Source organism: Puma concolor, chromosome A1 (assembly GCF_028749965.1).
Source record: "Puma concolor isolate L17-30 chromosome A1, mPumCon1.1.hap2, whole genome shotgun sequence".
In the NCBI taxonomy this organism is placed as follows: domain Eukaryota; kingdom Metazoa; phylum Chordata; class Mammalia; order Carnivora; family Felidae; genus Puma; species Puma concolor.
The window spans coordinates 140,541,685-140,554,591 of NC_141667.1; the positions used below are offsets into that span (position 1 = coordinate 140,541,685).

The 12,907-nt window shown below is 42.5% G+C and overlaps 1 protein-coding gene across 3 annotated transcripts in view; it reads right to left on the reverse strand.

Moving 5' to 3' along the window:
• Positions 1–12,907, reverse strand: part of ZNF475 (zinc finger protein 475) — an 84,048-nt gene that overhangs the window by 9,562 nt on the left and 61,579 nt on the right. The gene's annotated exons all lie outside the window — the stretch shown is intronic.

Here is a 12,907-nt window from a genome sequence, read left to right on the forward strand (position 1 = left end):
GGAGGGTGCAAGGCAAAGGAAAGTGGACATTTAACAACTTTTCTCCTAGTCAGTGTAAGTGACCGGTCATCCATCTACTCACTTTTACAATTTAAAATAAGTAGCTGTCACAACATGTGTTGGCAAGGATGTGGAGAAAGGAGAGCCTTCTTGCACGGTTGGTGGGAATGCAAACTGGTGCAGCCACTGTGGAAAACAGTACGGAGGTGCCTCAAAAAAGTTAAAAATAGAGCCACCATATGATCCAGGAATCGCACTACTGGGTGCTTACCTCCAAAAAATAAAAACACTCATTCAAAGAGATATATTCACCTCTTCGTTTATAGCAGCATTACAATAGCCAAATTTACAATAGCCAAATTATGGAAGCAGTCCAAGCATTCATCAATAGATAAATGGATAAAGATGTGGCATATTATATAATATGTTATATTATATTATATTATATTATATTATATTATATTATATTACATTATATTATATTATTCAGCCATAAAACAGAACAAGATCTTGTCATTTGCAACAACGTGGATAGAGGTAGAGAGTATAATGCTCAGTAAGTGAGTCAGAGAAAGACAAACACCATATGATTTCACTCATATGTGGAATTTAAGAAACAAAACAGAAGAGTAAGGGAAAAAGAGAGAGGCAAGCCAAGAAACAGACTCCTTTTAAAAAAAAATGTTTTTATTTGTTTTTGAGAGACAGAGTATGAGTCAGGGAGGGGCAGAGAGAGAGGGAGACACAGAATCTGAAGCAGGCTCCAGGCTCTGAGCTGTCAGCACAGAGCCCGAGCTGGGGCTCGAACTCACAAACCGCGAGATCATGACCTGAGCCGAACCCACTGAGCCACCCAGGCACCCCTCGGAGCCACCCAGGCACCCCTGAAATAAACTCTTAACTATAGAGAACAAATTGATAGTTACCAGAGGGGAGGTGGGTGGGGGATGGGGGAAATAGGTGATAGGGACTAAGGAGGGCACTTGTGATAAGCACCGGGTGATGTAAGGAAGTGTTGAGTCATTATACTGTATACTTGAAACTAATGTAACACTCTATGTTAAATATACTGGAATGAAATGAAATGAAATGAAATGAAATGAAATGAAATGAAATGAAATGAAATGAAAATAGCAGTAATACCACCTTTTAAATAATGGAAACAGAATAAGGACCACAAAGAGAGTGTTTTAGAATTAAGCAAGGTATTGATACAAGAAGGATAGAAACAGTTCCAGTGATCCTAGATTAGGATATCGATTTCAGTAGCTTCAGACAGCTCTCAGCGACCTCCCTGACAAGCTCAGGCTGAGAGGAAACCCCAGTGACCCTCACTGGTAGGTGTATAAGCCATGGAGCTTATAGAAGGAGGTATAACACCTGGTGTAAGGGGAAAACTATCCCTAACACGGTGTTATTGCAAGAATCTTAATGAAAGAGATACTGAAAAGTAAAACCAAAGTTATTACTAGCAGTTTTACTAAAGATCAGAAACACTCTACATTTGGGCTTTTCTTATATTAATCCCATAATGAAAACTAAGTGGTAATAATGTGAGATTACAGTTGTGTGACATTATTTCTAGGAGATTTAGGGGAACACAAGACAACGATGTAGCTTTTTGGAGATTTGTGATGAAATTTGAAATTAGTAGCATTTGATGGGCAAGAGAAATTAGTAATATCTGATTTTTATGGTCCTCTTTCCAGACAATGCACAGGTATACAGAATTATGGATATGATTTTAAATTTTTTTTCAACGTTTTTTATTTATTTTTGGGACAGAGAGAGACAGAGCATGAACGGGGGAGGGGCAGAGAGAGAGGGAGACACAGAATCGGAAACAGGCTCCAGGCTCCAAGCCATCAGCCCAGAGCCTGACGCGGGGCTTGAACTCACGGACCACGAGATCGTGACCTGGCTGAAGTCGGACGCTTAACCGACTGCTCCACCCAGGCGCCCCTATGGATATGATTTTAAATGAATGCTGGACTCCCTAAAAGCTGCCCATTAACCCTGGGCAGTGAGCTGTTGGATCTTCAGTCAGAGCCAAACCTTTTTTTTTTTTCCCAAATAGATGCTCTTTTGTGTAAGGATCCATTTGGCACCATTTAAATGCCTCAAAAAAGTGCTGAGTTGAAGCAAGAACTTAGGAAATACACCCCCTCTGGCTTTAGGGTGATCTTAAGCTCTGCTCTACCTGAAATAGTCAGTATGATACCTCCTGTTTTGACTAAGTGTTAATAATAGGGCCTTCTTGTATTCTCTAAGGTGTCCCCGTTTAATTAACAAATTATAAAATCACGCTACTTCTGATACCTTCTGGAAAACATTATTTAATAAAATATAAGCAATCAAGGGGTGCCTGGGTGGCTCAGTGGGTTGAGTGTCTGACTCGATTTTGGCTCAGGTCATGATCTCATGGTTCGTGACTTTGAGTCCCCTGTCAGGCTCTGTGCTGACAGCTTGGAGCCTGCTTGGAATTCACTCTCCCTCCCCCCCCTCTCTCTCTGCTCCTTCCCCACTCACGCTCGTGTACTCTGTCTCTCAAAAATAGACTTTAAAGAAGAGTAAAATAAAAGAACATATAAGCAAACAAGAGATGACACAACCAGAAAAGCTCCAAAATACTGACACCATGACTCTAAGACTGGCAATGGATCCAGTAAAGCATAGAATGAAAGCAAGATGACCCTAGAAATTGTGGGTTTGAGACAGTATAAAAAGAGCATATCTTGACATATGAAAATACTTTACCAAAACTTGTCAACAGAAGGAGAGGGGCAAAGATGTCAGTGATGCTAAATTCTTTACTGTCGTGGCAAACAGTCACATAAAATAGTATAAAATTAGGACGTGGAGGTGACTTGTTTTCAAATCTTCTGATAACTTATCTTGGTTTTGTGACTGTAACGGATCCTTTAAAAATGAATATTCTTTAGTGAAGAAATCCTTTTCTAAAGTTCAACAATGCCATCACTTTCCCTTTGTTTTCTTTTGTCAAATTCAAGTAAAATCAACTATAGTATTTGTTTTTGCCTTTATAATATCTGTATGAATAACTTGGATGTGACGATCTTAGTCCTATGAAAACATCTGCATCCGTATTTATTTATATATGCTGTGCACAGAGAAGGGTGTCTGCAATGATAGTCACTTAGGTCAAGCACAAAGGGGCTTGGGTTAATTTTTATGCCAATCTTTATACTTTCCTAATGGCTTGAGTTTTTATAATGCACTTGTGTCATTTTTATAAGAATAATAAAATAATAAAAAGAATGTCAACTCCAGGGTCAAAGCTTAAGTTGGGATTAGGTAATAAAATCAGTCCTAAAAGGAAAAATCAAGCGGAGCTCAAATTACTTTCTGAAAATTCCTTAAGTAACCGATAAAAAATGAGAATCAAGGCTGTGTATAGAATACAGTCTCGTATTGTAACCAATTAGTAATTGGAACTAGAACTAATGTTACAAATGAATACAGTTTTGCAAAGTATAAAATGAAAGTATAACACAAAATGAAAATATTTACAGTATCTTTAGTTGCGTTATTCCAAGAATACCATTTTATTTTGTCAACTGTTTGTAGCTGAACATATATCAGTTACATGCTTATATGATGCAACTTAACTGAAGCCCTTGACTTCTGCTCCATTATTTAAAAAAATAGTAAAAAAATAAAAATAAAAAAGGCCTGGAAAAAAATTCTGAAGCCAAGATTTAGCATGAATTTGTTTCCATTTTAAGGTAATCTAACTATATTTTCCAGATATTTTAATGTAATTCAGGCTCATGTCCCTGCCTTGGTTGCATTAGCCAAAATACGAATTCAGAAAGAACTAAATGGGACCATATGGTATTAGCCATCTTATGCTGAGAAACGTCAGCGAAAGAGATAATTTGGGGGACAAATGGAGCGAACCATCCCCTGGGTCCTGTGCTGCCCATTTGTGACTGGACTAGGAAATCAACTTATAATTTTTGGCCTCCCACCTGCCCCCTCTGTTCTCTGCACTTGACTATGTATGTTTTGTGCAGACTTAGCCTGTCTGATGTGGTATCAGGAATTTCTGTGGTTCTCCATGGTACAGAATAAAGGCCAGACACTGAATGCTGACCTCATTCGTGCCAACCTTAGCCCCGTGAAACAGGTCCCTAGCCCCACCAAACTTGGCCCCAGTCCCCAAGCCAGAGCCCACAATCCTCAACTTTGCTACCTCCATGACTTTGTTTATCTGCTTCTTCCAGCAATAACTCTTTAAACTGAGGACGGCATCTTCCCCATGCTGGAGGTCATTGGGCACGCCAAGCCTTAGCTTTCCTTAGTAATGGAGAACAACATGGCAAGTACTCGTTCAATTCGAAGGCAAAATTTGTAAGTGCTGTGATAGATGGAGACCCACAGTGGCCTGCTGTAGGGAGGCAAGGAAGAATTTTGACCAAAAGTCAGTCAAATGGGCTGTGGAACAGGTAGAAAGGAATGTGACCTATTCAAGTGTTTAATATTACTCTAGTAAGTTGAGAGGAACGCGTTGAAGTCGATCACAAAGACTGGTTAGAGAAACTATGCAAGGAGCAGTCTGTTCAATACAGGTGGGCAGTCCTTGAGAACACAACGGTTGGCTCTTCAAAGTGTGTTGACACCTTCCCACCTTGGCCCTGACCCCAGACTTCCTGTCATTAGAAGCTGGCCGTGCCTCAGATGCTGGGTAGTGATATGCCAGCAGGGTAGTGATACTGGCAGCCAGTACCTTCTCTGCCTGCAGAAGTGTATCAGCCACAGCTAAGGCACTGGGTTGTGAAGGGCGTCAGGCAGAGAGAGGGTGATGAAAAAAGTAATGAGACATGTCTTGATCAGATTGAGACCTGAGTGTGAGGTGAGGACCTTATACCTTGGAGACGGAGTCAGATCCAGGAATGGGCCAGATGGGACACTTCATAAATTTCCTATATTAAAACATCTTGATCTCTTTCTTGTGGAAGAAATACAAACTGGTTCTGCTTGCACTGAAGGAGACAGGACTCTTCAGCGATAATAAAAACAGTAACACACCTGGAAACACCCATGAATAGATAAAGCATAATACTGCCATTCAACGGACTATTACTCAGCAAAAAAAAAAAAAAAAAAAAAAAAAAAAAAAGTGGGGCATATGGGTGGCTCAGTCAGTTAGGCATCTGAGGGGGTGTAGTTCAGTGGTAGAGCATTTGACTGCACTTAGGCATCTGACTTTGGCTCAGGTCATGATCTCATGGTTTGTGAGTTCGAGCCCCCTGTTAGGCTCTGTGCTCACAACTCAGAGCCTGGAGCGTGCTTTGGATTCTGTGTCTCCCTCTCTCTCTGCCCCACCCCCCATGTCGTACTCTCTTTCTTTCTCTCTCTCTCAGAAATAAATAAACTCTAAAAAAAAAAAAAAAAAAAAAAGTACTACCACTGCTTGTGCCAACATGGATAACACACAGAATCATTATGCTGAATGAAGCCAAACACAAAAGAGTCCATTACTGCCTGCTTCCAGTGGTAGAAAATCCTCACTAGGCTGTAGGGCTTAAAAATCAAATCAGGGGTTGCCTGGAGGGGGAAGGAAGAATAAGGGGTATATGGAAACTGTGGGGGTTCTGTATCTGTTTTTAAGTTTATTTATTTATTTTTGAGAGAGAGAGAGAGAGAGAGAGAGAGAGAGAGAGCATGAGCTAGCAGAGGGGCAGCAGCCAGAGGGAGAAGAAGAGAGAAGATCCCAAGCAGGCTCCACACTGTCAGCACAGAGCCCGATGCGGGGCTCAAACCCACAAACAGCAAGATCATGACCTGGGCTGAAATCAGGAGTCGAATGTTCAACTGACTGAGCCACCTAGGCACCCCAAAGATCTTCTCCCTTTATCTTGATGATGGTGGTGATGTAACAGGTATATAAAACTGTGAAAACTCACTGAATCTCACATATTTAATGAATGCAGTTTCTTGTTTGTCTATCATTCCTCAGCATAGCCGGTTAAAAACCTCTCACGCAGACCTAGTTTAGGCGAGTATTTTGCATTGCCGAGCTCATGGCATGCAGTCGGTTCCAAGTCAGCAGTACACATTGTCAGAGGAAATTGCAGAATCAAATAATGGATTTTACAGTGACTTGTGCCAGGCACTAGAGACTATTGTTCAGTCATCTAGATTCTAAACCCTTTAATTTGTCTCCTGAGAAATTCCTGAAAAAAGAAAAAAATAAACACCATTGAAGAAAACGGGAAAAAGAAAAAGGGACTGGAGAGAATTACAAACTGTTTCACTGAGGTTTTTTTTTTTTTTTCCAGGACATCAAAATTTTTTTTTTGCCAGAGACAATGCACCAGGTGGCAACCCCATTCACATACAATTTCATCCAGAGAAGTCCAATTCTAGATTGCCAGGCCCTAGCCCTGGGGCAGAGATGAATAGTTTGAAAGCCAAGGCTATCCCTCTGTGCCCATGTGCATGGCATCTGGTCTGTTTGAAACATTACTGACACCAGTTTCTCATCTTTCAGTGAGAGGAACCTCAAAGTCCTTTAGTATGTGAGTGAGTGTGTGTGTGTGTGTGTGTGTGTGTGTGTGTGTGAACCTGTGCACAAGAGACACAGGTCAGGTCAGTCACTTGCCTCAGTTGATGTCAGGGATATCGAAAGGTTCCCTTTGCCTCACACTATCTCATTCCTTTACATTTTCCTTGGCTTTGTCCTTGCCTCCCCTCCAACCTACCGTTATGTTCTTTAAGCTCATTCCCCTCAAGAGGAAAGGGAGAGAGAGTGTGCTGAGACCTTTGGTTCTAGAAGGGTCACAAGTACAATTAGTGATCTGCTACCAGCGAGCAGAAGCAGCCTCCCACATTTGCGCACTGGGAAGCAGCAGTTTGCTGGGTTTATCTGCTGTCATGGAAGCAGTTGGCCTATTCCTTTTGAGAAGGTCATTTCATTGGGGCTGTGTCAAAGCAACAATATCAAAATGTAAAAGATGTCTTTTTATTACCAAATATGTATGTAAATGAAATGCCTGCCTTTTTCCTCCAAGTGACATGCTTCACACACTACTTGGAAATGAAACCAAAAATGCAGAAAGTGTAATTGTCCTTTTTTTTTAAGGGTGCATCATAACATCCCTACATCAAAACAGCCATATATCTTGGGCTCATTTGGGGACTTCCATTAACCCAAGTCGAGTCAGAAAGGAATCAAGGAAGGCAGGGGTGAGAACATCTTGAAAAAAGAAACCATCCCTGTTGGTCTAAACCATGACTTTGATGAGTACAGTAGAAAAAGGTGCCCCCTGCCCCGGGATGAGCACTGGGTGTTGTATGGAAACCAATTTGACAATAAATTTCATATTAAAAAAAAGAAAATAAAATAAAAAGGTGCCCGAGCTTAAGATGCTTTCAACCCATCTAGTTGTGATCATTAATCTCTAATGATTTTTGTAAAGATGCAAAATTAAAAAGTGATGGCCATGAGAGGGATATACATGATAATCCTTCCCATCTCAGGACTTGGCCTTGGGCCTTTCTCAGGTCCACATATAGATCAACAATATGTTGATGCATACTGTATGTCTCAGAGTGTGACTGGTAACGAGCACAGTATGGCCAGTCCGTAAGTATCTGCATTGAATCAGATTGTTTCCAACTTCACAAACCCAGTAAAGCAATAAGGTTCTAAATGTTGATACTGGCACCAGGGTGGCGCAGTAGGTTAAGTGTCCGACTTCGGCTCAAGTCATGATCTCACGGCTTTTGAGTTTGAGCCCCACACTGGGCTCCGCGTACTGACAGCTCAGAGCCTGGAGCCTGCCTCGGATTCTGTGTCTCCCTCTCTCTCTGCCCCTCCCCTGCTTGCTCTCTCTCTCTCTCTCTCTCTCTCTCAAATATAAACATTAAAAAATTTTAAAAAATATATTGATACTGAAGTTGTGTTGTGAGCGGGAAGAACGTAGCCACACCTACTAAAAGCACAGCTTGGGCTTCTGGAAGGTTGAGACCTACCCTAAGTGGAAATACATCTGGAGGAATGGGCTGTCTGTCAGGAGGTGATTCAGTGTAGCCCAGATGTTGTTGCTCAGGAAGAATCTTCCGGTTACAGGCCATGTGCCAGGCACCATGCTAGGTACAGAACTTGGGATGAGTTGGGATGATCATACTTAACTCCCCACCTTTATTTGGGAAATATTTTTTTCACTTTTTCCAAAGCTCTTTCTCTGGTAAAGTAGGTCAGGTGGACAGATCCCTATGTGGCACGCACAGAGCCCACACCATGTGGGGTTAGTCAAGACGCAGGGACAGGGTGACGAAGGTACCCACTGAGTGGAGGAAGCACTTCTTAACCTCTCCACCCACTGATATATTTAAACTCAAACTGTAAGTTCTGAAAACTACACTCCAGATTGGGGAATCTCTCTAGGATCCTGAGCTTTTTGTGGCCCTGTAAAATTCTTGGATGGATTCGTTCCTGGATGTTTGACCCACACGAATGGCCTCATTGTTCTGGGGATTCCCACAGGTGACCCAAATAGATGTTGGTGGCTGGGGTGAGTTACCCTGTGCTCAGGCATGGAGTGTGGGTGCCAGGGGTCCATGCACACAACTGTCACACAACTATGTGCGGCCCTTCATGGGTCTTCCACGACTCAGTCTGTCCCCATTATAGCATCTCACCCAGACTGCCCCCCAGAACTACCTCCCTGCTGCCTCATACTCGGGATCTCAGACTGTAAACTGTTGGGCCAATGACCACGCCACCCAATAGACAGGCATGTTCTACCTGACCAGCACAATGTTCTCAAAAGTTTTAAATGTGACATCTTTAGGTGGGACTTTGTGTACATAATGCCACAGACTCTACCGCTCCCCATTGCCCTAAAGGCAGCCTGGCCATCCCTGAAAGCACCAGAGCTTATGGCTCTAGGAGCTATTTCCTGCACACTCTCCCCAGTAAGAGGCATTTGCCTTATATCTCATTTCTAAGAAATCAGCTGCACTGGTGGCTAATTGACATTAATGTGCCAGGGGCTGAAGAGGGTTTGTGAACAATCTAGAAAACGTTTGCCTTTTAGCTGGGATGTCCTGCAGAGTCAGTGCTTTGAGTCAAAGGAGTGAATCTCAGACTGTGGAATTAAAAACCTGTCAGGGGGCGCCCGGGTGGCCCAGTTGGTCGAGAATCTGACTCCTGGTTTCACCTCAGGTCATGATCTCACAGTTTGTGAGTACGAGCCGCGCATCAGCCCTTTCCCCACTTGCTCTCGCTCAAAAATAAGTAAACATTAAAAGAAAAATAAAAACTCGCCAGGTGTCATAGAGGTGTTTTAGAAAAAGGGGGTACAGTGACAATGAACAGATGGTCATACTCAAAATTCCCTGCTTTCTTTCAATATAAGCACTGAGTCAAATACAATGGAACTTGGTGACGGGAGTCTTGAAGTACGCCGTTAGGTCTTAAGAAGCTCCTATTTTAAGGGGTGAGCCTGGTATCCAAGGCTGCATGGTAACCGTGGGCACAGTCACTGTGCTGGGGGCCCACTCCTGATGGCTGGCTGCCAAAACAAGGGTCTGAGGGACTGTGCAGCTCTTTGGACGGCTATCATTCCACTGACCGTGTTCCTCTCTCTGCATGACAAAATTCAACATAAAGAAGTTGGGGCTTTGCTGCTGTTTTAAATTTTCCACACTCCTGATTCCTTCCATTAGGGCCAAATAATTGAAATGTCTGTGGTAAGTGCACAAGGCATATCACAGAAGGCAGAAAGTTTGGATGGGAAAATAAGAGGGAAAGCTTTTCTCCTCTGTACTTGAGGAGAAAAGAAGAAAATCTCTTTCAGAAATCCTTGTGAGTATCCCAGGGGCACCTGGGTGGCTCAGTTGGTTGAGGGTCTGAATTTGACTCAGGTCATGTCAGGTCATGATCTCACAGTTAAGGAGTCCAAGCCCCACATTGGGCTCTCTGCTGACAGCTCAGAGCCTGGAGTCTACTTCAGATTCTCTGTCTCCCTCTCTCTCTCTCTGATCCTCCCCTACTCATGCTCTGTCTATTTGTCTCTCTCTCAAAAATACACAAACAGCAAAAAAACAAACGAACAAACATTAAACAAAAGAGAAATCTCTGTGAATATTCCAGTATCGGAAATATCTGACCAAGTAGCAGCTAATAATTACCCAGCACTTTTAAGCGCCAAGATTTGTACTAACCACTTAACATGGTTTAACGGGCAAGAATTCTCATTATAATCCTCTGGGCAAGACTCAGTGCCCTTATTTTGCAAACCAGGAAACTGAGGCACAGAGCATTTAGGCAAGTAGTAAAGCTTGTTTTCACTGAGACAGTAGGTCTTCCGCCACGGCCACTATGTAGGGGCAGGAAGGAACTGACTGGGAATGATTTGTTAGACACCATCGCAGGTCCTTGGCAAAAGATCTTTCATTTTAACCCCTCACAGAGGAGGGACTAAGGCTGAGGAAGTTTAGTAATGTGCTCAAAGATTTGTGATTTTCTTGCTCACCTATCATCTGATTCCAGATGTGATTCCAGCTGCTTCTAGAAACACGGTGGAGGTGAGGACACCAATGGTCAGAGGACACCAATGGTCATTGGACATGGAGAATGTCCACAGAGTCAGTCATTGGGTAAGATTTGAAAGAAACCAGCAAAATTCCTAGGTCTGTTCTCTTGACTACCTCAAATATTCATTCCCTTGGGATGAACAGTGCCTTCCCAGCAAATCCTATTTCAAAATGCAAACAGTCCCCTGGAGGAGATTTTCCTGGGAAGGATCTTATCAGAATCTCCCAACCCTCTTCCAACAATATCAAGAGGTGGGGGGGGGGGGGGTGGGGTTTACTAGCGACTAGGCGGGAGGGTGCACAAGGTGCTAAAAAGGAAAACAAGATCAGAATATGAGACCAGGTCACCAGAGACTCGTTTCCCAAAGTCAGAATTTTGTCTGTGGTCATTTAAAGCATAATTTCAACAAGCTTGACTAGTCTGGATGTGTATAATTAAGTTTCCATTCCCCCCAGGCACGTCATACACATGCAGACGAAGTATAAATAGCATTTTCATACATAGGAGTAACTGCGTAGCTCAATCTCAAACCTCAACAATCATAGTTTGATTGTCTAGAAACCACTGGTATTTCACATTTACTTCTGGTGTTTTCAAACAAGTCTACCCAAATGTCACATCTGGAAGGATCGTTGTTTGAAATTGAATTGTTTTTGGAAATTACTGGATGCCACGTTAAGGAATTTTCCAATCCAGCCTGTGTATTGGCCAACTATTAGAGTCTGTTACTCATGATTTGGAGTTTTGTTTTGTTCCTCGGAATGATAAGAAAGCTTTGGCCAATCATTTGGAAATGCTGTTAATATTCAAATATCTTCGTGTACCTGATTTTTAAATAACAACCCACTGTTGGGGTGCCTGGTGGCTCAGTCAATTAAGTGTCCCATTTCAGCTCAGGTTATGATCTCAACATTCATGAGTTCGAGCCCCACATTGGGCTTTGTGCTGACAGCTCAGAGTCTGGAGCCTGCTTCTTATTCTGTGTTTCCCTCTCTCTCTGCCCCTCCCCCACTTGCACTCCCTCTCTCTCTCTCTCAAAAAACATTAAAAAATACAAAAAAACTACTGGTATTTTGAATATATGCTTGGAATTTTAGTTACAAATGTAAGTCAAAGAACAAATTCCACATTTCAGGAATCTCTGATCCTGAAAGGAATACAGTTTCTTGGTAGAAGGTTTTGTTTTTTGTTTTTTTTTAATTCCCACATTTGAGATAAAACTGCTTTTCTCCCTGATTCTTTAGAAGGTTAGAAGGTGAGGTGTATGATCAAGTATCTTGCCAAATTCTTGTTAAGAATGATTTTCCTGGAAGGGGCGCCTGGGTATCTCCGTAGGTTAAGTGTCCAACTCTTGATTTCAGCTCAGGTCATGATTTCATGGTTCGGGAGATTGAGTCCTACGTCAGGCTCTGCCCTGACAGCACAGAGCCTGCTTGGGATTCTCTCTCTCCCCCTCTCTCTCTGCCCATCCCCCACTATCTCTCTCTCTCAAAATAAATAATAAATAAACATTAAAAAAAGAATGACTTTCCTTGAAGAAAATGGATGGAGGATGTCCCTGGTGTTTGGTGCTTGTGCTTCTCGTTTTGGCACGAGGCCTGACCCTTGTGGTCAGATGGCTTTCAGGTCATAGGGAAAATGAAGCTTGAAGGGAGCAATGGGGGCAAGACAGGAAAAACCCACAAACTAAGAAAGCCACTCAGTTTTTCCAGCATTTACAGTTAGAGAGAAAAGGAAGCCAAGCATAGATACTATTTGACCTGATATTCAGAAGTGGGGTTTTTTCCAATGCCTGATTGGTCTTCAGCTTATATGCTAAAGGGCCCCCAGCTCTGAGGGAGGGCCAAAGAAGAACATTAGAATATTGATGTATTGAAATATTGGAAACTTATTGAATTCCTGGGTGTATTAGGCCCTTCCTCAATTCGTAGGACATTTCTTCACATAAGACAACCTCATAGAGGTAAAAATTTGAAAGAGAAATGAACATAAGCAGGAGGTGAATTACAAAATATAAAGGGAAAGCAAGAGATAGAGTCCTATGGTGCACCTGGGTGGCTCAGTCAGTTAAGCGTCTGACTTTGGCTCAGGTCATGATCTCATAGTGCATGAATTCTAGCCCCACCTCCGGCTCTGTGCTGACATCTCAGAGCCTGAAGCCTGCTTCAGATTCTGCATCTCCCTCTCTCTCTGTCCCTCCCCCACTCACACGCTGTCTCTCTTTCTCCCCCTCAAAAAATAAATAAACATTAAAAAAAAAGAGAGAGAGAGAGTCCTAAGTCAGACCCTCTTGAAACTCCACCTATTCAGAAGTCTCAACCGTATGATGCTTAGCAG